The sequence below is a fragment of the Lonchura striata genome, chromosome 2, assembly GCF_050655825.1.
Source record: "Lonchura striata isolate lonStrDom1 chromosome 2, ASM5065582v1, whole genome shotgun sequence".
In the NCBI taxonomy this organism is placed as follows: domain Eukaryota; kingdom Metazoa; phylum Chordata; class Aves; order Passeriformes; family Estrildidae; genus Lonchura; species Lonchura striata.
The window spans coordinates 135,601,950-135,614,064 of record NC_140704.1 but is presented as its reverse complement, the minus strand read 5'-3'; the positions used below and the strand labels follow the sequence as shown (position 1 = coordinate 135,614,064).

At 35.8% G+C, this 12,115-nt stretch overlaps 1 protein-coding gene across 8 annotated transcripts in view; it reads right to left on the bottom strand.

Moving 5' to 3' along the window:
- Window positions 1-12,115, bottom strand: part of VPS13B (vacuolar protein sorting 13 homolog B) — a 434,872-nt gene that overhangs the window by 117,430 nt on the left and 305,327 nt on the right. The window lies entirely within an intron of this gene.

The following is a 12,115-nucleotide window of genomic DNA, read 5'->3' as shown; positions in this document are numbered from 1 at the left end:
GGAAACATCAAAGCTATCTAAAGACTATCTTTAGAGGTGAGGGGAATGAGTTCTTAGTTCACCAAGGCCACATAGGGTATTGACATTCATAGGGAATGAGACATGAGAAATCATTGCATATAGAAATATTTCAAAAAGGAAACATACAACACTGACAAACAAAAAGAGTAACAGCAAAATAAACAGTCACAAGGCTGTGTCCAGAGGCCTTATTCTCCCAGCTCAAGAGACAGAGATATCCCAAGACAAAGAAGTACTTCAGGAAAAAACACTTCCAACACTGCTGATGAAACAAGTAGAAATACTATCACAAAAGCTTGAGGACAAGATGGGGTGCATGTACTAAAATATATGGCAAAAAAACAATCTGTAAAAATTCTACAATAATTGATGTATTACTAATTCCTCACATTCATATGAAGGTTACAGTCATACATTCATCCTGTATAGCTTCCACAGCATAAGTAACACTCGCATCTGTGCTGTTGCAGTAGGGTTTCTGCTCTGCCCTCTGCAGGAATGAACATACAAAATGCCCAACTTGGTTGGATTCCTAACCCATCTCGCCCAGTACACTGTTCTTGATAGCACCAGGAGGAAACTGTTAAGAAACAGCAGAAACTCTGTCCATTTCCTGCAATCTGTTCCTCTCTTCCTCCCCAGGCATCTGCAGCTGTAGAATGTAGGATGCATGTAGGATGCCAGGGGTACATGTTTGTGCGGTCATTTTAGTAACCATTTCTGGGCTTCTTGTCCATGAATTCATCCACTTCCATTCTGAACACACTGACAGTGTCTGTTCTCCACAACCTTCAGGGGCAACAAGCTCCAATTTTTTTTTTTTTTTTAATTTGCTTTAAACCATCTCCTCCTAGTGACATCTCTTTCCCCCAGTCTTTTGTAGTATATGAATTGTTCAGGTTCACATTCAGCTTTATTAGTGTTGTTATGATTTTGTAAACTATAATCACAGCCCCTCTCAGCCTTCTCTTCAGACAGGGAAACCCCAGCCTTTTTAGTCTCTCCTTACAAAGAATTTGCTCCAGCACCATCAAGCTTTTTAACCTCTCTTCTCTACTTCTGTAACTTCACTATGGCCTTCTTGAGTACTCTACAAAGCACCCAAGAAGTGGAACCACTACAGTTCTCTCCAAAAGTTAAATGCTTCTTCTCTCTTGGTCTCCATCTCCATCCAGATGTCCAGTATTTTGTTGGGTTGTTTGTCTGACACTGCACATTGACTCAATGATTTAATTTCTTCATTGCAGGACCTATTACAATAATTTATTCTTATCTTCTCCACCCAAATGAATCTTCAAAAAGTAAAATATGAACTAGGGCAAACAGTACCTTAACTTCCTCTTCAAAAGAGAATAATGAATTAAAAATAAATACTTTATCAGCAACTTAATTATAGGAATGAAGGGCAGTGATTTTCTCAATATCTTCAATATTCTGTGGTCTTTATGCAGTAACAGATTCTACATGTACTACAGAAATTGGGGTATGAAGGAGGTAAAGAAAAGCAGGCTTTTTGAACCTTCCTTTATATTGTGCTTTATGGAACAAAGGGAGCAATCCCCTCTCCTTTTCTTTAAAGGAATGAACATACTAGAAAAAGTACTACAGAGGAAATCCTAAAACAGAACCATTAACTAGCTGAGATTTTCTTTGAAAAGGCTTTTGCCGGCTCTGGTTACAATCTTTTCAGATTCACTCATGTACATATTTTTCAAATAACCAATAAAATTCTTTGCGGCTGTTTTCTATGGCAGACTCATATCACTGACTTGTAAATGTGATACCACTTTTAATGCTGCCTCTGTAAAAATAACTAGAGACCATTTTAATGAATCACTACATTGTGAGCCAAGAAATCTTCATTCCTCCTGATATCCTAGCAAAGTTAGGCTATTTACACCTCAGCATCTCTGCCTAGTAAACTATAAAGTGCTTCGCTCATATCCTGCACTGATGGCACTTCTAAAATTGGTACAGATGTTTTCATTGCTCATGTATTGAGGGTAAGCAGAAAGAAAGGATGAAGCTGTGAAAAAATCTTGCTACATCATTTCATGGAAATGCTGCCCCTAATTAAGTTGCGGGCATATGCTGCTAAACCCAGCAATTTTTAATTGCTACACAGACATCAGTTAAGTCTGATGAAAAATGTTTTCAGAAAGCATGATTCAGTGGTGAATGACACTCTTATGGTTACTACATGATATTGTCTTGTTCTCCTCTATGCAGCAGAAATTTCTGCAGCTACCAGACATTTAGGTTATGCATGACTTGACCAGAGGAAATAAAAATACAGAGTCACCCAAGTGACAATGTTCCAAGGAGAAAAGCATCACTTGTATATGATAAAGTGGAGGAAGAAATCACTGTTCTTCTGCTTTCTGAATGGATCCTCTCTTCTCACACCTAAACAGATCTGAGTTGAAGCCTAATTCGTTTCCTCTGCCTCTTTTTATCATTAATTTATCATTCTGGTCTATGCAAAGCACCTTTAGGAAGGTAAGAAAGTATCTCTGCCTCCATCCCCAGTCATACTATAGGTTCTCTGTGCAGACTGCTGCAAGGGTGCTAATTGGTCCCAACTGCTGAGTTTCCTGTTATGCGGACATTCAACTACAGAAACTTTACTGAGACCCCAAATCAATTCATGCAGGTCACTGAACAGCACTCAGAAAGCAATTTCTGCTCAGTATTAAGCAGTATGGAATATGAACCAGTGCCCAAAAGGTGAAAGACACCATATCCTATTACAGTTTTCCATGCCACCCGGTTTCACAATGAAACTTTGACTTATGTATGGTTTTACCACATATATTATGAACGTGAATAGCGATTTGCAAGACAGCTGTACATAACACAACTGGGTACAGAAATAAAAGTACAGAAGTATCACTGGAACTTTTTGCATCAATTTCAGCTCATTAGAGCATCAAGTCTCTCAACAATGTTTCAAAGTTAACCTGAAGATATGCCTAGTAATAAACTTAGGACGCATTTAGGTACTCCTCTAATGGGATAAGAAGATGAGAGGGAACAAGTCTCAGTGTAACAACTCTAAAAAGATTCTTTGCTGTGTTATGGAATAAATGGGCCAATACTTTAAAGATGTCAAGAACAGCAATATCATCTTGCTGTTAGCAAATGTAATGGTAACATTTATCATTGGGCTGTATAATATCAATTCTCTTACTCTTTACATAACCCATTTAAAATGAACAATAAAAGTTTTCTTTAATTAGCTACTGGTGTGCATTAACATGATCATGATTAAACCATAAAAACCAACCGTACATTACTCTGGTCCCCTATCCCATGTGTTTTGAATTATATTAGTTGAAAATGTACTTTGAGTCCCTTTTAAAAGTTCGACCTTCTGCTTTCAGAGAATTAAATGCATATTACTATAGTGGAGAAGATAATGTTTCAGACCTCCAGGCATATATTAAACTCACTGGCAGCACATTAGACAAAATGCTTTACTTATTAGATACTTCCTATTCTAAACAGTGTCATCAAAGGCTAAAAACAAAATCCATATAAAAGCTGCACAATGCTTCCACACAGAACCTGTGCCAAAATCCCTGTACTTTCCAGCTAATGAGGAAAGGATGTGTACTCTTAACATATGAATGTAAGATTTTCCAAGCATTCACTTTAGGAAACAGGACTATTGATTCCACATGGCTTATGTTAAATGAAACTGTATTGGTAAAATAACCTTTAAGATATTTGGCATGATAACTATAATTAAACAGTATTCAAAGGAATAAAACAAAAGGGAATTTGGTTCCACAATAGCTAATTAAAATAAAATGAAAAAACACAGCATGTCATCTACCAAGATAAATTGTTATTGTTTAAGAACTATTTGAATACTGTTAAAATATACTTTTAGATAAAATCTGAAAGGACTGGAAAAATATTTGTGGTTTAAAAATGGATAGTTTGGTGAAGAAAAAAGTATAGGATGCTGAAATTTTAAGCTGAGATAATAGCTTTAAAGCCTTGAGCATAACCAGATGGTACTTCAATCAGAGGTATTCTACAGTTTCACTGTCAGAATAAGTTGCAATATGGAAAGGTTTTCAATAGCTAGAAAAAACACATCAAGATGACAGTTTACTTCTTAGATCACTTCAGTGCATTTTCTTGTCCTTTCACAGTTATATATCCTATCAATACTACACACCATAGAAAAGGTGTTGAAAGCTACACTGGTAGCTGGGGAACTGTGGTTAATTCTTCCTCTTCATGTGTTGAGATAGGTAACTTGACTAGCTTAACCTCTTGAGTTCACTAGGGCATATGGCACATATATTTATCAAGAGAAAGGGCATGGAAATGGCATGTCCTGTAGAACACACACAGATAAGTACATCATAAAATCAAGGATCAATAAAGAAATTTGCTTTTCAACATTGGCAAGTAGTCCCATCTCAGATCACTGCAATTTTAGTCAGGTAAGTCTTATTTATTTTCCATTTCTAATCACAATACTTAGATTGTAGTGATGTCTTCAAAGTTTTCACTCTATGAAGAGCATGAATAAAATCATTAAGGTATACACAAAACCTAATACTTTAGACCAATAACCAACACATTTACCAAATCAAAGAGAAGCATTTTACAGCAATTGGCAGATTTGCCACATTATATTTCTTAATCTCTCAAGAATTTTCAACAATAACAATGTAAGCATGAGCAAATTTCACTATAAACATTTTAATGTTCTTTTTCTGGTACTTCACAGAATAATTCTTTAATTAATAGAATAACTGTAAGCAATATAATCTTTGGAAGTGTAGCTGCTCTAGAGGAAAAGCATCTACATCTGCATATTTTTTCCAGCTTCTCATATTAATTATGGTCATATAATGACACCATTGAAGTAAAATTTCCAGTCATTTCTTAACTCTGATCAAAACCCTTCAGCCAATCATGAGCTCATGCTTCACATTACATAAGTTATGGAAAGACTCACAAGTGTGAAACCACAAAATCAAAGTGCCAATCACATCTGCTCCATCACTGTTGTATGTGACCTAGTTTTATTCATTTTTCTAAAAAGTATTAATATTTACATAGAAATAAAAATCTTACCTAGTGGACAAAGTAAGTTACAGAAAAGGAATATGTTCCATTTTTCTTTTCCGTTGTGCTTAAACTGGAATTACAAAGGTAACACTGGATAATTTCTTCCTTTGTACTCAGTAGTTCATCTATTGCATTGAGAAGTTTCCAAGAGTTTAGAAATTTAGTTAATGTATCATTGTTATCTAATAAACCTTTGTTTGCCACATTGCTCTATTGAACACTTCAACTAAAAAAAGTTTATTATGTTAGGCATATGCGTTATATGACTGAATTGAATTCTGACCATTATCAAAATTATTTTTTCAAATTGACATATTAATTTTCACATGGAAAATATAATGAAAGACACACATACAAACATATTTGCCTATTAAATTTTGTTCTCCAGTCTAATAAAGTTCCAAATTAAAATTTCAGTCCTACTATTAAAACTAGATAGATTGCTTCTACATGTATCAATCCAACTGCAGAAAGAGTCTTTTATAACATGAACCTAATACTGTCCTCCAAAAGGGAACTATTAAATCAAGCCAAAATGAGGCAACAAAAATAGCAGTAGATGTCTGAAGTAGTTTATTTCATAAAAGTTAAACAGGTTTTTTCCTCTAAGGAGTTTTCTTTTTAAACAGAATCTGTAGCAAAACAAATGATGCCAATTTAAAGTGTAATTGTGTAAATGAGCTTCTGGACCTACAGAATTACTTCAGATGGGAATTGTAGTTTTCAAAATACTGCATGAATTACATGCAAGTTGCGATGGCAAGGAGCAATACAAACTCAGCTTCTTTGTGCAATGTTTTCCCAGATCATGAAAAGTAAAGTAAGAGGCCACATTCTGTTAAAGACTGATGCAAATATTCATAAATCAAAGCTGTGCTAAATGTTCCAATTGTAACAGGGATATCCAAGTGCTAAATCCTTTCTAATGCCAACAAAATTGGGGTTTTTTTTATCTTAATACAAACAATAGGTTTATTTTGCTACCCTGTGAAGGCCAGTAAGAAACTTTTTTTCCCTTTCCAAATAAAGGCTTTCAATTTAAAAAGATCAGGCTGAAATTTGGCAGAGTTTTTTTTTTCCACAGCATTTTCTCATCAATATTTTTACTAAAAGCATTACCTTTTTGATGCTATTTTTCAAATTTAAATTCAAAATTTAAGTTCATATCTTTGCTTTTATACAAAAAATATTGGCTTAAACCACACATTTATTTTAGACATAGTAAGGGTTTCCTCAGTTTTCCACAGTTTTTAATGATTTTTATTTTTTATTTTTCTTTGTTTTGGTTTTTATTTTTGTTTTGCATGCGCTTTTTTGGGGGGGGGATTGGTAGAAAAAAACCACTGGTTTGGGTTTTTTCTCTGTTTAAAGCCATGAAATGGCAGTTTTCCATGAGAGTCTTCTTTGCATGCTTCATTTGGATATTTTCAAAGCAATAGTTGAAACTTCACCGTGATTTTGCACACATACAGGACAACCATGGGATCAGGCCCAGCCAAGCAGAGGTTTAGGAAAGGCAGATCTGCCTGGCCAAGCTGATCTCCTTTCATGACCAGGTGAGCTGCCTAGAGACGACTGTTGATGCAGTCTAACTGGACTGGTGCAAGAAGACATTGAGGTGCTGGAGTGCATCCAGAGAAGGGCAACTGAGCTGCTGAAGAGTGTAGAGAGTAAGTCCTACAGGGAGTGACTGAAGGAGGTGGGATTGTTTAGTCTGCAGATGAGAGGGCTCAGGGGAGACCTTATCACTCTCTACAAATGCCTAAAGGGATTACACCAAGGTCAGGGTCGGCCTCTTTTCCCAAGCTACTTCTGAAAGTGTAAACTACTTCTGAAAGTGTAAAAAAACAGTCTCAAGCTGTGCCAGAGGAGGTTCAGTTTGGACACTAGGGAGAATTTCTCTACTGGAACTGTGCTTGAGCATTGGAATGGGCTGCCTAGAGAATTGGTGGAGTCACCATCCCTCAGGGTCTTGAAGAAACAATGGGATGTGGCACTTAGCACTATGGAATAATTCCCATGGTGGTGCTTGGTCAAAGGTTGGACCCAATGACCTTGACCTTGGAGGTCTTTTCCTACCTTACTGATTCTACAATTCTATGACATACTTTAACATTTCAGTATCAAGATTTCGGTATCGGACTAATTTTACCAGTCTCAGTTTTTGGTCACATTTCAGTACAGTTTAAATCATTAAAGTATATTAAATATGGAAATATGAGAAATATCATTTACTGTTATGACTTCAAAACATGAGAAATTTAACAAAGTTATTTACTCCCATTGGAGTAAACTTGAATCTTCTCCCATTGAATAATATTTAGCATTATGTAAAGTAAATCAAAAGATGCAGAAGGAAAATGCCAAATATCTGGCAATAATTCAAACTGGAATTCAACAAAGCCTCAAAAGATAAATTTAGACAATTTTCTAAGAGAGGATGAATGAATGTATGAACAATAAAAAGTCATTATTGCAATGTGGTAAAGTAACTTGGTACTTGACTTTCATAATACAGACTCTTCAGCCTCTTAACTGAGAGACAGTACAGTAAAATTACATATTCCCACAATCAAACGGCACAATCCTTTTCTTACTATATATTAGTTACTTTATCCATTTTGAGCATTTTAAAGGCAATCAAAATAACTTAATTCACAGCAGATTAGAAGATTTCATGTACAGATGCTGCCTAACTAAACAAACTTCATTCTACATTATTTCCAGTAATATAAGTCAGACTGAGTCAGACTACATGCTACGAACAGAAAAATCCACAGTGCAGGAATCCCCAGTGAGAAATATTCAACTGCTGGCACACTACTGGTCACTGGAACATGTGCTGGGATCTTGAGTGCCTCAGGTTTTAAAGCTGCTGGATGTCCAGAAAATGATCTATCTGTACCTTAATGCCTTTATTTCTCCTTAGGTTACTACATCTCACCTATATCAAATTGTATCAAACTGATCTTTGACTAAACCATGTTTGAGTTTGTTGAGAATATTTTAAAGACTACCTGAGGAAGTAAAACACATGAAATGGCATATGAACTAAAACCTAAAAATTAGGAATTCCAGAATGTTTCTTTGGTAACAAGACCATGACAAAATATGTCCATTTTTAGCAAGTTGTTTGTCTCAGACTTGCTGTACAATTCCATGCTAAACTGAATTTGTGTTTCCTGATTTGTGCCTTATATGACAGTAAAACAGCGAGTTCAGCCTTGAAGTTATCAAAAAAAAAAAAAATCCCAGGAAGAAAAAACAACAAACCAACCAAAAAACCTGAGAAAAAGTGTACTTGTTTTTTTTTGGCCTGTTCTGTTTACTTCACGGGTTCATTGTACAGTGAAGGAAAAGGACAGACCATAGCTGTTCATCTTGGATTAACTTAAGCCTCAAAACTGCATCCTAAATTCTGCCCACTGGGTTTGTTTAAAACAATTAAAAGAAAGAAAAGAATACGGCATTGGAGCAGGAATGAAAGCAGCTGCCTGCAGGGCGGGCGGCACATGGAGCTGCATCTCCAGCCCCTCTGACTGCTCAGGCCCAGCGCTCTCGGCCGCTCCGAAGCACCCAGCGCTCCAGTCGTGCTGGGACTGGACTTTATATCTCACTGCAAAACCAGGGGAGAGCTCTTGTGAAACATCCTGCAGCAGCCTGGCATTTTCAAGGCTTTTATCAGCACTTCTACGGTGCTATTTTTCTTTTTTTCTTTTTTGTTGAGTATTATTAAAATACTTTCCTAGGCATTATTCTAAGTATAATTTTTTTACTGGCCATGAACTGATTTGCTGTGGTGGGCTTGCTCACAGACATACCTGGGAAATGACCACTTCCTCACAGACATACCTGGGAAATTCACCACTCAACCAAGACCAATCTCAGAAATTACATTGTACAACAATGGTTTAATAGAAATACAATGGGTAAAACTCCCAGGTAAAACTTCAATGTGTAACGAACACTTATCTTGTGTGGAGAAGGCAATACTGCCTTTATAATGAACTTTATCAAGAGAATGTAGAACAGTTATGTGCCCATCTCCCACTGAAAAAATAATAGTTGGCAGATAATTAATTTGTGATTCTGAATGTCTCCTCCTCTGTTCCTGTATTAGAAGGCAAAGAATCAGCCAAAAAGGATAATCTGTAGAGACCAGAGAGCCTACCCTAGCAGAAAAGCAAAAAAGACATACAAACTACTGCAAGAAAACAGGTGAACTAACGCAAACACACAAACCTAATTATCCCTGTAGCTCTGCGAAGAAAAAAATGCCCAGCCTTCTAAAAGAATGTCTTAAAATCCCTGGTCTTCAGACAAATATCAGTTTTATGAAACTTGTAGACAAGACCCCTACTCAGTAAAGCTTAACAGATTTTCAGTTTTAGGGATCCTCTAATTCAAACAGCTCTTCAGCAGTCTGAAATAATTGTCACTGCTAATTTCTGAGGATACTTTACTTTACTAAGTTATTATTCCTCCACTGTTTTGATGGAGAAAGTTAAAATCAGTGGAAACCTTTACTTAGAATGAGTCAAGAATGAAGCTTCCAGTCTTGATTCATACAATGAGTCACAGGTAATCTGGGGGGAAGGTGAAATGAAGAACTGGAAATACTGCCTAGGAGCACGTACTGAGGAAAAAAAGCGCTAATATGCAAGATTATTGAGCAAAGCCATTAAGCACAGCAAAACCACTGAAGCTGTGTACTATGTATAAACAACTGAGAACTTTAAAATGTCTTCTCTCTCAAAAGGTACTGGCAGCCAATTAGCTGCAAAGATAAGTTCAGAGAAATTAGAAATAGCTGCAAATCTGAATTTAATTCAGTATATGTTATTAGCATCATATGCATAACTCATACCAATCTTTTATCACAATCATAATCTATGATTTCACCATTTGATATAGCAACCAGTAACTCAATCAGAGGGAAGCTAGCTGTAAAAATACAAGTATTGTCCTGCTCTTTAATCTCCTCCATACTCATGAGAAATGCTCCTCAATGTAAGTCAGTGTGACAAGGACCTCCTTTATCTAAATGGGAATACCAACAGTATCATACTTATCAAAGCCACAGACCCTATGTACTTTGTAGCCCTGCCACCAAAGCATGACACTGCACTAAAAATTAGTTCACTGTAATTTTACTAGATTGGATTTTGTGGCAGAATACATCAAACACATTCGAAAGAAATTAAATTGAGCTAGGCTCTTTATTATCCTTCCACTCTTAACACTGTGTGTCCATGAAGAAACACTACTACTTTCTCTGCCCCACTCAACCAAAATTCAGTGCAATAGTCAAATGTTCAAGAAAAGTGGAAAATTATTATAACTGACACAAGTGAACTTCCCTGCAAGCAAGACACAGAACAAACTGTTGTTGGGATTCAGAGAAGCTCAGAAGCCCACATAATTCCAGAAATTAATGTTGATGAACTTCCTCCAGGAGAAGGATATTAACATTCAGAAACTATCATCTACCTATGGAATCCTCAACTGAAGTGTAAAGTTCAAATGATACTCTTCCATTCAAAATATCTAGTTTTAATTCAGGCATCTCAAAATTCTCATAGCATGACTATAGATGTATTGCATGGGATGAATGAAATTGCAAAGCAATTAAAAATGTTAACACACCACTTGCTCAGATTTGAAATTTAAAATTAAATTGTGCATTTCTAAAAATTCCAGGTGAACAGAGAACTCAGATCTTCTGTCATGAGAGGTTTTTGGTGTGAAAATTCTGTGCATGTGTGTGTATCCACATACATGATTATGTCCTTTTGAGTAATCCTCACGTTTTGCCTTCATGTCTGCAAAATGGACCCTTCCTCATAAGGTTTCTTACTTTAGTATTAATTTACTTCATCCCTAAATATATTATTTTTAATTGAAAAGTAAGATTTCTGCTTTGAAGATTGTTAGAGAAAACACATCCATTTTCCCAATATAAGAACAGCATCTAGGTTACTACTGGAATAAGAATATGAAGTATCAAGAGTTACTGCACGGTCCTTCAAAAAGATACCTCCCAATTGGTTTTGGCAACAAAATCAAATGATGAGACAGAACTTCCTAAGAACGGAAACAGGGTATGGCAATGACTCAAGATACTGGCAAGGACTTTATTTTGATAGTGTCCTTGAACTAACCAAAGTATCTGTTATTTTCAGGAAAACATCTGACAAGTGGCTATGTGGGAACCCAAGTGCTGGTAAAGCTACCAGGAAAATGATGCAAGTATTATTCAGCTATTCCAGCTAAGGGTTTTTATTGGCATTCTCAAAAAGTTACACTTTTGGCACTCTCTCTGACACTACTGAGCTACAAGATTATGTTAAAAACATATGAACAGCTCAATGATAAATATTATCAGAAGAGTTTATTGTCATATACATTTCAAAAAATGTAGCCATTCTACAAATTTTAAGCACTCCATAAAGCAATTAAATCGAGTAAGTCTACTTACTAAGTGGATTAGATTAATCTGTGGAACAATCTGTACTAAAGAAAATCAAGTTATGCATGGTGCAAATTTTCTCCATCAACTCTATGCATGTGTATGTCTTAAATGTGCTAACTTTTTTTACATGTCTTCATGTTACTATATATTCAGGAAAAAATCACACAAATTAATTTGTACAGCTTCCTTTGACATGCGTTGATTTTAGGCCATTAACATTAGCAGAAATAGAAAATATGTGCCACATAACAATTAAACATTCACCATCCTAAAAAGCTGCTGCTACAGAACATAGATTTAGATGAAACTGATTCAGATGCCACTCCTCCACTAAGGTATAATGAATAAGAAACTTCCGATTATTGATTGACTTCCTTTTTTTTTTTAGTTTCAAAATTATAGTTATAAAAATTGCTAAACTATAAAATATAGCTAATTCTGCTCAGCATACAACTGCTTGTAAACGTTACAAGGATACTGTTGCAGCTCTGCAGTTCTGACTCATGCAAATTTATTTCACAGGAAATA